This window comes from Rhopalosiphum padi, chromosome 1 (assembly GCF_020882245.1).
Source record: "Rhopalosiphum padi isolate XX-2018 chromosome 1, ASM2088224v1, whole genome shotgun sequence".
Taxonomy (NCBI): domain Eukaryota; kingdom Metazoa; phylum Arthropoda; class Insecta; order Hemiptera; family Aphididae; genus Rhopalosiphum; species Rhopalosiphum padi.
In genome coordinates, this window is record NC_083597.1 from 27,040,978 (window position 1) to 27,054,281 (window position 13,304).

General features: G+C 24.8%; 1 protein-coding gene and 1 long non-coding RNA gene across 8 annotated transcripts in view; one reads left to right on the plus strand and one right to left on the minus strand.

Moving 5' to 3' along the window:
• LOC132917005 (lachesin-like) overlaps positions 1-13,304 on the plus strand; it is a 109,549-nt gene that overhangs the window by 46,489 nt on the left and 49,756 nt on the right. The window lies entirely within an intron of this gene.
• Positions 1-13,304, minus strand: part of LOC132917007 (uncharacterized) — a 58,931-nt gene that overhangs the window by 29,643 nt on the left and 15,984 nt on the right. Inside the window, exons 2-4 of one of the 4 annotated variants that reach the window (XR_009660235.1) lie at positions 9,257-9,508; positions 8,946-9,185; positions 8,462-8,874 (exon numbers count right to left, since the gene is read on the minus strand). The exons of 2 other annotated variants lie outside the window; for them this stretch is intronic. This is a non-coding gene — a long non-coding RNA (uncharacterized LOC132917007). Of the gene's footprint in view, positions 1-8,458; positions 8,875-8,945; positions 9,509-13,304 lie in introns of those variants that run through there. One more of the 4 variants, XR_009660232.1, reaches the window with a different exon arrangement.

Below are 13,304 nucleotides of genomic sequence, written 5' to 3' on the forward strand. Positions count from 1 at the left end.
TATACTTACCCAAAGCACGCCGCATACAAGCTCGTTAAAGTACGCGTATGAAATACGTTTAAAAGCGGTTTTCAACTTCACTCGACGACTGGGGTTCATTAAAAAGTTTAGTTGCAGTTTAAAAATAAACCACCCTGTATAGACAGTAAGCACTGATATTTGCAAGTGCTTGCGAGACGATAAAGATCTACAAGATTGCGTGTTATTGCACTTATATTACTTGAACTTTTCGCGTGGTGGTCGACCTTTGATTGAACATGTACCTACGACTCTGCGAGTAAATTATAATTGTATTGGTGTTACTGGTTTTAGTATAGATACATGCAAGTTATTAACAACTGTTACCATGTAAAATTATATAATCGAAATTTTATTTCTAATTTTTTTTTGTTTACGTGCGGCGTACGCAGTAACAATATAATATGGTCATTAAGATATCGTTTATCCTTTTGTACTCATCACATGTGACCATATTGCTTTACTGTTTTTTACCGATTTATTAAAAAGTTAAGATTTACATTCCGTAGTTTTATTTTTAATTCATATTTTTAAGATACATAAATGTAATAAATACAATAATTAACTATCATTAAACAATAAACATATTATAGCTTATAACTATTATTAATATTATTATGCCATGAATATATTTTTAGGTAGGTACATTGACAAATTGACCGTCAATTATTTTTATTGTGTGAAAATTGTTATTCATATTAAATCTGATACAGCTGGGTAGTTCCAAATTTGAGTATTTATAAATTATATAGATTGGATTAATGGATAATATATGTATAATATCGTTTAAACTGAGTGCTTATTGAAATTGTGTTTTTTAAATGTTCAATATTTTTAGTGACCCATCTATTCTATAAAAGACATGTTAATATTAATAAGCTATTTGTGTTATGAATTTATGATGTATTTAGCCGAATTCATTCATAAATAATTTGGGTTGATATAAATGTTAAGCAGGTACTAAAGTTAAATTGACACAACCCATAATCATTGTTCATTGTGATTCCACATTTGATTCATGATTGTACACATATACATAATTATATTACACTGTCAAATTAATGTACACTCTATATAATATATATATACGTATAATACGAGTGCAAGTTACTTTAAATATAGACAGATAGATGTTAAAGCGAATTTATGAATACGAACTGGAACTTATTTTTTCGATGATCATGAACCGTAGGTTCTTTTTGAATTTTTTTTCAAAGGATTTCCATTTTAATATAATGTATAATAAACATTTAATATTAATTTTATATTTAATGAATCCTATTAGGTACAATATTGATTGCTAAGTCTAAACCAAGCTAAATAAAAATAAATTATGCATATATCTCAAATATAAATTTAATTATTTTTTTTTAAATAAAAATCAATTGTTATATTTACTTAGTAAATTTAAGTTTTTACCACATAATTATTAAATATTTTTAATAGGTTTTTATATTATGTTCTGATAAATACAATTAATAGATACTTGTATATTTGTAAAAAGTAACAACTGGTAATTAAAATTACAGAATTAGGTCATGTAATTATTTATTACTTTCATTAAAGTATGAAAAACATTATTTTTGAAATGTTATTCATAACATTATTATTTATAGTTCTTGAATAATTTAATACTTTTAAAATTGAGTCAAGTTAAAATCAAATAAGTAATTATGAATAAAAGACAATTTATTTAATTAGATTATATATTTATAATTAAGTTGAGAAATATTTTATAATGTATCAGTATTCAGTAATGTAATTTTATAAACTACTTAACTTATGATTCATTATAGTCTAAAAAGTTGGTTTTATTCTATGTACATATTATATACTATGTAGTTTATACTATAGATATGAAATCTATAAATTATGACAATAAACCCTTAAAGTATTGTTTAGAACAAATTTTGATGGATATGTTCAATTTAAAATTAATCATAATAATTAATAGGTGTAATGTGTTGTATAGTTTACTATTTTTATTAGATATACATAATCTTGTAAATTAAAAGTTTTACAATAATTTTAAAATAATCTACAAATACACTTAGTACAGGTTTGACTTGATATATAATAGATTACAAGATGTTACAAGTGGTGACACTTTTTAAAAATATGATGGCTAATTACCAGACGTAATTGGTATTTGATACTTATCAATAATTTAAAAAGTTATTGCACCTAAGTAGATTTCCATCGTGAATGTTTTTTTTAGTGTCGTAATTACGGAGGGGATTTGGTTTTCGTAATTTTCGTATTCCTCCATGATCTTTTTTTTCTTTAAAGACGGGTTAACTACATTTTTTTACTGATTTAACAATAAATATTATTGAATATTATGAAATTTTTTGTTTCTATGTGGCCCGTCATAATATGCGTAGGTACATATATTTATTGTACTGAAAGAAGATGCTTATGATAAATACAATTTTTTTTTATGGGTGGGGTATAGTATAAGTAAAATGTAAGAACATTTCATCCCCTTCCTCATGACTAAATTACGCCACTGGTTGTTTTAGAGGTAATTTTACATGCTACGATTTGAGTTTAAAATATGGTTGGAGACGTTGTGAGGTGTATTGGTGCACATATTATATAAATGTAACGCTGTTAATTAGAATGATCGAATACATAATAATTCTATAAAAATAGTTATTTAAAAATAAATGTAATTTTCAATATATTTTTGTATTTTTACTGAAGATAATTCTATGTTGAATTGTTGATATATAAAATTGAATTTTGATATTTTGAATTAATTATGATAAACTCGAGTTCTCGAAATAGATGGATTAACTGTCAATAACCTATAAATTAAATTATCAACATAAAGTCATAAAATTTGCAGTCAATATTATTGTTTATTCGATTGTAATAACTTTATATACAAATTTATCCATCCATTTATGTTTGATCATTATATTTTCATAATTAATGCGTTTAATCTAGAAATTACAATGTAATTAACTTTGATTCTATAAAATATCAATCATAAACTTGCTTTGATTCCATAACCATAAATGTATGTTTTGAATAAAATAGGTTGTTGAATATTGATCAATGATAATTTATTAGGTACGATTATGAATTGTTCAAATTCTAAACCTAAAGTTTACTTAAATGTAATTTATGATTGAGAGAGACGCACAATTCAAAACGCGTGTACAATTTTGACATTCATCCATAAAACATAAAAACAAACATAATTCAGTCAAAAATATAAAGTTATAATTTAATTTAACTCTCAAAAAACAAAATTTAAAATTAAAGTTAACATTACGTGAGCATATTATAATATTATTATATACATTTGAGTTGAGTATTTGGATTAAATACATTTATAGTTTTATGTATTTCTTAATTTTATAAGATTATTTGTTAATAGCAATTGAGTATAAATAGTTTAATGTCTCAAAAATATTAATTTTTTATTATGCAACATACTGCTATTTAGGGTAGAAAGTTTTATGATTATATTAATTTTTCGAATAATGCACATGATTATTTGATGTTATCATTTTAAAGATTTGATGTAGTATTATACCTATAATATGAATAATAGTTAAGTTGTTTTATTACTTTTTAATGTGTCTTAAGGGTTTTGATGTTTCATTTTAAACGGTGTACATTGTACACATTACAATTAAAAGTACTACTTAAGTTTATTTATAAGTTTTAAACAAATTATACATCATAATGTACCTAAATTTATTCCATAATGTCGTTTACAATAGTCTATTAAATTATTCAATTACTCGCGTCACGTGGTTTTTATTTTGTATTTAAAGAATGATTGGGCAACTATAAAAAGCTTCGTACGTGCATTACATATTTATGATGTGTATATATTTACAATACGAAACAAATGTATTATTTCACACAATTTTAAACATAATATACATATATAAAGCTCGAGCTGAGATTCCAAATACTTGAAATGTTATAGATCCATTACATTTGTTTTACGACCTATTCCCGAAAATGCAATAGAGGAGGTATCTGTAATAACTTTATTTTATCTATCATTCTAAAATACATAACGCGCAGAAGATATTTATTATGCAACATACTGCTATAGAGCCAATAATTTATTAGTTATAAAATTATGGTTTTTAAATATGTAGGAATATTGCGTGAACACTGTAGAGTTTTACATTATTTATGAATAATAATTTGTATAATGAGAATCTATATGTATAATACAACTATCCATTTAAACGACTTTTAAATGACGACCATTTAAAGAGAATTAATTTGTTATTGTTTTATTTACTTTAATTAATTTACATATGACTTTATTTAATCCTATAAAAACTGAAATATCTATTACAGATCCCGTCATATCAAACATGTCTTAAATATTTACTAACTTATTGATTAAATGCCTATTTAACCTTTTGAATACCATAGACTCACATATGCGTCCACTCTTCCAGTGCCATGGATGCATAATATAATATACGTCTTTACCACAGATTTATAATAAATTAAAATTAATTTAATAAAAATACTATAATATGTATATATATTATGTAAGGCTAAAATATTATTCATTAAAATTCTCAAATTCGTAACAAATTAAGAACCATTGGCCGCATAATTCTAAGTATAAAATAACTTTGGAAATATTGGCCCAACAAATTTTTTTTGTCTATACCTAATATGTAGTAAATAATAATAATAAAATAAAAAATAATTTGGTCCTACTGGAAAAAATTTAATTTGGCACTCAAATGGATGATTTAAAATATATTAAGTACAAATATGTATATTAGAATGTTGTTTATATTTTTTTTTAGGATTAATTTAATAAGTTATATATATATATATATGTATATATAATATATACCTATTATGAGATACACAAAACATTTCCTGAATTTTCCGATAAATCTGTATTTATATAGTATTGAATTTCGAATTTTGTTAATACTTTATAGGTTATAATATTATTATACCGATAAATAAATGAGTGCATTTACAGTAATATATTTATTAAAATATTTGGTTTTAATTATTTAATATCTGCGTAATCCCTCTGTCTCTCTTTATGTACATAGATGTATTTTAGTATTTATATTATAATATAATATAAAGATAAAAGATTAATATTATACGCAATACGATCAATAGGTAACAAAGACGTATTTGTAGGGTTATTATTTCCACGAATTTATTTGATTAAAGAAACTCATCATCAAAGGCAGTACTTCGATAGAACGTATAATAAATAATATTATCTACCTAATGATTTAAACATATTTAAAACTACATTGTATGTATTACCAACAATTTCTGATATTTCAATTATTTATCTTTTAAAACGAATATCAATATTTTATTAGTGCATGTACGCATTAAAAGGTATTTATCTATAGTTATATGTTTTATTAGCAGTATAGTGTTTTGACTTACTTTAAAATTAAAATAATATTTGCACTTTTGGGTGTACCTGCTCGTATTGCCGTTATAATTTATAATGATAGCCTATTGCCTTATTGGTTCCCATAAGCCTAGCCTACCAAAACCTAAAGTAGTGTTTGCAAAATTAACAGTGAAATTAATTTTTAATGTATGTATTCAAACAGTACTAAAGTTTCGCGATGTTATTGACGTATATTCAGATGTTTATGATTTTGGCATCACCGTTAAAAGGTTATCGACATTATTATGATGATCCGATCACAGAAAGGATAGCATAGTTCAGGTTTGTCTAACAAGTCGACGTTTGCTCTAGTGGACGCTAGCATCTATATGCATGACTCACATATATGTTTATCAATCCGTGAATGTATAACATATACCCACCTACGTAGTACATATATATGTGTATACGAATCGTAAATACGTTTCGCAGTGCGTAATTTATGCACAAGTTTTGTTAGGGGTAGTTAAAGAGTGGCTAGTGATAAATCAGTGTCTGGCGGAGGTTAGTGCGAGAGAACGCGAGAGGGAGAAACCCTGTATTCTCGTTTGACGTCTAAAACTGTCCGTTCGGGCTTTTAATACCGCTAACTGTGTTCGCGGATTACGGCAAGTTTACACTTGTCCTAATATATATGTATATACTCGTATAAAGAGAGATACACACGCAATTTACCCAATCCGTCTGACGGAATTGCATGTCCTCTCTACACCGTCGTGCTAAATTTTCGTATTATCACAGTACGAACCTCAAGAACGTGAAATTTCTACTATCTAATTTAGCACAACTTTGTTATAGGTATATATAGAGGGATTCATCAAGCACACTCGTCTGATTTTTTCTCCAATAATGCAATTCTAATTGCATTGAGTATCTGAGTTTTGGAATTTTTAAATATACCTACGTATAAAGATCATATTTTAAAATTCTTAAGTTATTTTGTATTACTTTAGTAATACTTAGGTATATAATATTATATTTAATGGAAAATTTTTCTAAATATTTTGATAAATCAAAAAAAAATTATCAATGAGTGATTTTTTAATTATTAAATTTTATGTACTTAGGATAATAGATCTATGATAACAGGCTTACAAGATAAAGGGGCCATAGTGATGTATAATCAAGTATAAATAGTATAATAAATAATAGATTCAATAATAAATCTATTTTATATCTACAATTATTTTTACAGTAAATATTTTAATAACTGAGAAACTATTCGTTTGAGTTTTAAATTAAGTGAATTAAAATTTTCAAAAAAATCATGAACTTAAATATTAATGCCAGTAAAAGAGATTGGTTCTCATTTGAAAAATACAATATCTTGTATTTTCATAAGTTAGGACAGTCAAGTTAAAATGAACGATTAATTATGAGGTATAAAAATATAATTCTTATGTATGACTAAAATTTTAAAAAATTAGAATAAATTTATTTTTTAAGAAAAATAATGGGGTAGTGATAGTGAATCATTCTGTGTATGCATTTTTTTAAATATTATTTCTTGTCGATCCGTAGTTATGTACTGTGTATTTTACATTTGTTTTCCATACAGTAGGTACATTATAATATTTTACATAAAAAAATATTATTATATTTTGTTTAATTAATGTATTGTGATAATATACACTATAACTAATATTCCCACGTGTGATCAATCATTCTCCATTCTATCATGATACATGATAATATATGGTAATATAAATTATTAATATTAACGGAATATAGTTTTTTATAAAAGTATATTATTATTTCATGAGTATATTTTTACATATCACAAATTACGTAATGTTAAATGCGTAAATATTTAATTAACTTTTTTTTTGCTTAATTTTTTTAATTTTTATACTTTTGTTTTCTATTAAACAGCCGTTAAAGCCATTACATTTTTTTTTTAATTTAATAAAATACTTATTATAGTTTATGGAAAATAATTAAATGTTATCAGATGTCTTGAATCAAAAGAATAAAAAAAAAAAAAAAAAAATAATAATTCTTAAAATTAATTGTCATACTTGTATGCCATTGTTTGTGAATTGATTTTACTTGATAATTTGTCATGTATTCTGTGAAATTTTATTTCAAAATATTTTTTCAAATCCATTTACTTCTAAGTAAGTACTAACAAATTTTTTTTTTGTAATTTATGATGATTATATAAAATAAGAACTTAAAAGCGTTTATGCATGATTGTTTTAGTTCGGAGTAAATACTAATTGTTAATTAACTTCATTATCGCACAGATTATAAATGAATAATCAAAACCTTTTGTACAGTATCATTACAGTTTTTGCTAAAAAAATAAACATTTGTCAAATAAAAATTTTTTTTTAAAATTTAATTTAACACAATACGCATTTTTTCAATAATTTTTTTAACATCTTATAAAACTGGATGCTTATGTAAAATTACTATAATAAGTACCTAGTAGTTGAATATTACACCTTTTTTCTATTATTTAAAATGATTTTTGATAATTTTTTATTTTATGTTTACTTTTTATCTATCATTGTTACAAACATACGCGTAAATATAAACAAAAAATATTGTTTTATTTATATTTTTTGTTATGGCCAATGCTCAGCCCGGTTTAAACCTGGATAACTTAAAACAATCTTCACACATAATATTTCTTGTAAGTATTTAATTTATTTTAAGTATACATTACTAACTAGTAAAATAGCCATAAAAATTATAAAATTGTAGCTTATTAGTAATAATCATAATATAATTACATTAAATAAATAAAATGGAATTATAAAAAAATGTTTTACTTAAAAAATTAGATACTTAAATACATTTATAATGAATGAATAGAAATCAAGTATAGTTAAAATCAAGTTAGTAGTCTTATAATTTTATTTTTAGAAGTTCACAAAAATTCCATACTTGGTTTAAGAATTAATTTGATATATCCAATTATTCCTTAAACTTTGTTTCCAACAATAAAAGTGGAATTTTGTGCATAATGATTTCTCAAGGATTTATGTTAAATGGATAAAATTTTGAATATAAGACTATACAAGTACAAATGAACGATACAATTTATATAGGTATATAATATATATATTTCAAACATTTATTAAGTAAAACATATTTTTATTTTTGACTGCTTATTGGTTATATTTAACACTTTTTAACGGATCTCTTTTATTTTAAAGTATCACAGTATCAACTTAATAAATATTGAATATTGATTAAATATAATATAAACAGTAACACTGATGATTGATGATCGGTAGAAAAAATGGAGTGTTCTTAACGTAGGTATATTGGATATATTATATACAGTGTTAAAATAGTATGTATACAGACTTTTGGCATCCGGAATAGCGGAGTAATAATAATCAAAACAGGGGGAAAATAATAAAAAGTGTTTCATTAATTTAAATTGTTAACCAGAGTAAAAAAAAAAACAATACTACCTGTAAAAAAAGCAAGGCAATAAAATTAGTGGGAACAAATTAAAACGGAAGTTGGTCGATGTAAGACTTACAAAATCCTCGGGTTTTCATAACGGTATCAAATGAGCCGTCGAAATTGAGTTTGTAATGTAGTTGTTTTTGTAATCCCTTTTGTTTTCCTCGCGCGTCGTCTCGGCAGCAAACTTGTGCAGTGGTTTTTTTTTCCATCCCTGATAATTTTGTCGTACCCGCCACGTCCGTTGTACGTTATTCAATAATTTAGACGGAATAGAGAGATAGACGGATAGACGGAGAGAGAAAAAGAGACCGACCTACACAAAGTTTTCGTCGTTTGAAATGTTATATATTATATTTATATATATAGAGTGAAAAAAAATGTCACTTTTTGGGACCATGTTCTATAAATATTTTCGTATCCGTTTCTCATCCACCTGGCGCGTCGATATATTACTTTTTCAAATTTTGACACGGTGGTGGCAGAAGATAAAACTATGAGACCGCGATGGATGATTAATGGCCACCGACGCCTGTCGTATGTAGTAACTACGGCAAGCCCTGGCCACCTCCCGGCCTCCGTCATTCCGTCCCATGCATTTGGTTATCAGGATTATATGCCGTTGACGTATTGCGTCGCCTGTGATTGATAAATTATTTAATACCTTATATATATATATATACATATTATGCGGACAGAGATTTAAAATTTTTTTTTTTGTTTCTGGTCGGTAAATGAAAAACAACAGTTTTTTTTTGTTTCGGCTAAATAATAATTGGCAAACGGCCGTTTGTGTTTGCTGTCACGTTTTTATACTGTTCCTATAATTGGCGTGTCATCCTGCCACTTACGAGTCCTGTTCAATTGCATTACAATACGGGAAATCGTTCACTACAATCTACGGCATCCTCCTTTACTAACTCTTGAACAAATCGCTTACGCTGTATGTGGTACGCGTCAATTAATTTTAATAATAGCAATTGAATGTTGTCTATATAATAACAATCTTTATTATTATTTTGTTTGAATGAATAAATAAATTACAACTCTAGAAAATGGTAATTCATTTTTAGAAGGTATAAATAATGTGTGTAAATAAGTGTAGTTGTACAAACAATAAATACAAATCAATTTGGAATCTTGAATAGATTTCAATAATATTAAGCCTTTAATTTGATGATAATATTTTTTGTCAAGAATTATTATTTACAGTTGTATAAGCATTATAAAAATACATTATATTATTTATCTATTCATATTTGTGTATTTACAATAAATTACCGAAAACAATTTATTAAGTTGGTTTCATTTTTTTTTATCTTTTTATTTAAATTTAAATTTTGAAATTAATATAGTTTTGAATCTTGTATATATATATTTTTAAATATACATTTTTTGAATCAAACTACTATATTTTCAATCAATAAATTAGATTATCTTTATTGAATTTTCTGTGAATCAAATTTAATTAGTTGACTACACTAGAAAAATGCTCTTTGAGCACTCATCTATTTTAGTATTATTTTAATTACTCTACCAAGTAAAAGCTTTTATTGTTGAAAATAATAAAAAAAATTCTGTTTTTTATTATATTTTTACTCAATATTATAATTATATTTCGTTGGCAAATTCTTTATGACTTCAATAATATATGATCATTTAGTTTACTTTAAAGGTTTAGGTTTGCTATATTCCACTATTATTATTTAATAAATATGTATTTACAACAAACATTACATATTACATGTTTATTTTTAAACATTATTCATTATAAGTACTCAATAAAAGGTTATATATCTTAAAAATTAATATGATTGTTATAGTAAAATTTAAAAAAATAATTAAATCGTCTAATTGAAAATTATTAAGAAAACATTTGATTTCGATAGTAGGGTAAATATCGGTGTTAATTTATTTGGGAATTTGGTGTTTTTTCTATCCAATTAAATGTGTTTTACATAAGTAAATACGTGTGTATTTATAGTTTGTATGCGTTCTAAATAAATAATTGGCTAAACAGGTCATGAAATGTTATATAGAACGTGGCGGACAAATGTGCACGTGCGTGCGAAATAAATTAAATTACATAAAATTTGGGAGAACTACAAAAGTATACGAGAAACGTAGGTATTGTAGGTATGCAACCTTACATCCAACAGCACTGTACAATATACGTAATATAATAATCTACGAAACGATATATTTTATCTTTATAATACACAAATTATATAGTTTGACTATATATCATAGTCATCTCTTCGTATTTAATTTGAACGTTGAATTGTATTTTCGTTTGTAATAAATTGATTGTGCGCGTCGATTAGGTAAAAAAAGCTTATGCAAAACAGTTTAAATATATATATATATATATGTTTATATACAATAATATTTGAATAGGAAATTCGGCTACAACCCTGTTTATATACATATAGCACCAGCTATACTATATCGACACGAACCTTACGTACGCGGGTGGATTTATTTCGGTATCAATTTATCCGGTGCTCCGCGGGTAACGTGATTTGTTTACACGTCGACCAGATGGATGCACTTGATATACTTGATATATATGTATATATATATATATATATATATATATACATGTATGCGTGTATATGGCGTGTGTATTATGTTGGTGTAGATTAATGCACATCAAACATACTTTACCGAACGCAAAATAAAATTGTACGTACCGTGTAACTAAAGATTATTAGGTTTACTATGGCTGCTTTATTATAAATATTTTTTTCCCACGCGCATTTACTTACTTAGGTCAACTATTTTCGTTCAAATCATTTCTCAAACGTACTTTATTGTATAGCTTGCCGTGTGTAAATTATGGCTTACGTTATTATACATCTTATTTATGTTATCCCATGTCAGCGCGAAATATACTATTGTCAATGATGAGTGATGACTGGCTCAACTCGACTTAATATTATAGCGATTTTTATTTTCTAAAATTAAATGCTACAGGTAACTAAAAATAAATTGTTTTACCTATACTGGCTATACTTGAATAAATATAATCTATTGTGGTTGGCGATAATATTATAACTCTTATGTACTTTATGTGTTTTAAATTGCATACAATATAATCATAAAATTGTTTTTAACTTAAATGTTTTGATGTTATTATAAATTTGTATTTTACATCATAAATACCTAATAATAAGAATGAATATATATTTGTTTTTAAACTAAAATATAAATTTATAAATTAAGAATATTTGTTGTTGGTTGTTTAAAATTGTAAACTATATTTTACATCGTACAATGAATATTGTTACTAATAATAATATAGTGTAATATATAAATTTGATTAAAAATATAACTTGTTAAGTTATTTATAACATATTATGGAGCTTTTCCCCTTATTTATTTAGCTTGTCAATCATTACTTATTATTATTGCTTGTTTATTATAATTTTTTTTTTTTGTTACCAATAACAATTATATAATAGAACGAAATATGTATATCCTGGAATATATGAATAACCGCATCACATTGGTATTAACATGTTATTACATATTTTATAATTTATCTGTTATTATTAAATATTAAAAAAACAAAATTAGTACAATTAGAATTTCAATCAAAAATTATAATTCTACAAACGTGTTTTGCTAGGTTATCGAAATCAAAATATTTCTTCAATTTTCTATTATAGGTATTTTATAATTATTTTTAATAACTATCGACATTTATTTAAACGAAAGAATATTTTTCATATAATATTTTATTTGTGACTAATTAATATCGGTAACAATATACTTGTCGTAATAATCTTGCGAACCTAATAATAATAATTATATTATTATATCTACTCATGCTAATTGAATTTCTACGTTATTTCTCGTTGTTAATATCCATTACCAACTGGTGTTTTGAATAAAACATCCATTGTCATTTGGTTAGACATTTTTTATTTATATTGTCGTTTTGCCGTTAGATATTCTTGGCGTATCTGAGTCCATTTGGCATGAATACTTCTCCAGACAGACAACCCTTTCCCGTATAACCCCTAGACGATAAACCCGACTACACAGTAATTCGCCAGAATGTTCTGAAAGATAATCGGTCTAGTTTTCGTATCTACCATTCGTTTTATTATACATAATAATAATCAATGAATAATGTGGCTATTGCAAACCGTACATTACATGTAACAAGCTATGGTTTTATTTTATTACATATACATACTTATTGTTTTTTATACTCGTTTTTGAAAATGTTTATAATTTATAATTTATGAATGTACTTATATTATAATAATTGAAATAAAATACATACGTATTATTATAATAATTATTTCTTTATAGATAATATCTCGACAACTATGGCCATTGGCAGAATTAAGTATTATTGTTAATGTGTTATAATAGTTTTTAAAATTATTTTGTTGTAGGCAGAAATGCAGAATAGAAAAATAAT